Below are 2,365 nucleotides of genomic sequence, written 5' to 3'. Positions count from 1 at the left end.
CAGGCCCCACCGGAGTCTAGGGAAGAGTTATAACAGGTGCATTTCTTTATTTTTTAAAAAAGTTACTTGTTTAATTGAAAGAGTTACAGAGAAAGGGGGCTGGAGTAATACACAGAGAGGTGGTTCACTCCTCAAAGGGCCACAGTGGCCAGGGTTGGTTAAGTTGAAACCAGGAGCCTTGAACTCCTTTCACAGGGTATTGGGGACCCAAGCATCTTCTGTTGCTCTCCCAGACACATTAACAGGGACCTGGGTCAGAAGTAGAGGAGCCAGGACTCATACGAGATACGGACCTCACAGACAGCAACTCACTCTGTTGCACCACAATTCTGGCTGCCAAAAATGTGCCTTTCCAAAAAACAGCCCAGTTGCTGCCCGTGCTGCTGGTTTGGGGACCCTACTTTGAGAACCACTGAGCTAAAAAAAAAAAAAAAAAAACTGCCCTGATTCATCCTGAGGATTGAATTGAATCGAGTGCCTGGGATGTGCTAGCAAATCAAGAAGCCTATTGGAGAATATCCAGAGAGATTCAGGCACAATCCCCACCCTGCAAGGAGTTTTGAATGCAAAGCAGAATCAAGAACTCCAGACAAACTTGCATGCCCAGCAGAAGGGTTTTGTAGGTGGACCCTTGGAGACATGCCAGAGACTATGCTAAGGCATGCCAGGTGTCATCTCACCTCCACAGCATAATCCTAGGAAGTAGGGGCCAGCATTGTCCTGGGGTGGTGGTGCAGGGGGAGGAAGCTGTGGCTCAGGAAAGGCAGTGAACTGACTCAGCTCACACAGCTAGGAAGAAACCAAGTCTCAAGTGACTCCAGAGCCGTGAAACCACACGGAGACTGGGCCTTCTCTCCTCTTCCACACAATTAGAGAGTCGCCACGGATGGGATGCCCAAGTGTCCGTTTGAATCAATCAGATGTCAGAGTCTAGAAGTTTCATGGAGTGCCGGGTTGTCAGGCTGGAGAGGAGAAAGTGGGTCCCCTCATTAAGGCTTTCAAAAAGTCAGGCTGAGGGGCAGGTGTTGGGCACAGCAGGTTAAGCCATCCCTCGGCACACACCACACATGCACCTTACATCTCAGTGTGAGTCCCAGCTCGGCTGCTTCTGGCTCAACTTCCTGCTTATGCCGCCTGCAAGGCAGTAGTTACTGCCCAAGTTCCTGGGTCCCTGCCACCCATGTAGGAGTCCTTGATGGAGTTCTGGGCTCCTAATTTTGCCTGGCCCAATCCTGACTGTTGCAGGCATGGGAAGTAAACCAGTAGGTAGAATCAATCTCTCTCTCTCTCTCTCTCTCTCTCTCTCTCTCTCTCTCTCTCTCTCTCTCACTTTCTCTCTGCCACTCTGCCTTTAAAATAGGTGAAACTAAATCAACTTTTAAAAAGATGACACCAACGGCTGGTTTCAGTGTGTTGCATCTGTTTCCATCTGTTCCTACGGTCGCTCCTTAGGGCACCCCTCAACAGCCAAAATGGTGAAGCAGATCACAAGCAAGTCTGCTTTTCAGGAAGTGTTGGACTCTGCAGGAGATAAGCTAGTTGTGGTTGACTTTCTCAGTCACATAGTGTGGACCCTGCAAGATGATCAAGCCATTCTTTCATTCCCTCTCTGAAAAATATTCCAACGTGCTGTTTATTGAAGTAGGTGTGGACGACTGCCAGGATATCGCTGCAGACTGTGAAGTCAAGTGCATGCCAACCTTCCAGTTTTTTTAAGAAGGGCCAGAAGGTGGGTGAATTTTCTGGAGCAAATAAGGAAAAACTTGAAGCCACCATTAATGAACGACTCTAATACTGTTTTCTGAAAACATGACCAGTCTTCAGCTGCTGAAGACCTGTATTTTTTTTTATTATTTACAAAAAAGTAGGAGATAGGAAACTATATACGCAACTGCCATCTGATTATAAAGAACAGCAAAATATCAATTCTACACTTAAAAAAAAAAGGTGACACCAGCAAAACTTAGCAATAATCCCAGCTGTGCCATCTCTTCCATGGGTTGGGGGGAGAGGGTACAACAGACATTTCCCTGGTCACTCAGACCGCTGTGCTCCCTAGTGCTAGACAGCATCCAGGTGAGCTGCAGACTTTGGCACTCCCCAGTGTCTCACGCTCAGCCCGCCACCTGTGTTCCTTGCATGTAGCCCTCCAAGCATGGCTTCTCCCTGAAGTGGTCATGGGCCAGTATTTGACTCTCCATGGTGACTGCCATCCAGTGCTGTGATTGCGGATGGGACAGACACGGGTTCTGTAATGAGGGAGGAGGGTGGGTCAGAGAGCTGGATTGGAACTGCAGGCAAGAGAACTTGGGGCTCCTCTGCATGGTCCTCTTGCCTTGCTCACACACTTTGATTCCCTGGCCTT

The 2,365-nt window shown here is 48.7% G+C and overlaps 1 pseudogene; it reads left to right on the top strand.

Annotated features, from left to right (window-relative positions):
- The first annotated feature begins 1,464 nt into the window (after positions 1 to 1,464).
- On the top strand, positions 1,465 to 1,946 carry LOC101526280 (thioredoxin-like; annotated as a pseudogene).
- Positions 1,947 to 2,365: the final 419 nt, after the last annotated feature.

Source organism: Ochotona princeps, chromosome 29 (genome assembly GCF_030435755.1).
Source record: "Ochotona princeps isolate mOchPri1 chromosome 29, mOchPri1.hap1, whole genome shotgun sequence".
NCBI classification, from domain to species: Eukaryota; Metazoa; Chordata; class Mammalia; order Lagomorpha; family Ochotonidae; genus Ochotona; species Ochotona princeps.
The sequence above is the reverse complement of the archived record's forward strand: the minus strand, read 5'-3'. Positions and strand labels throughout refer to the sequence as shown.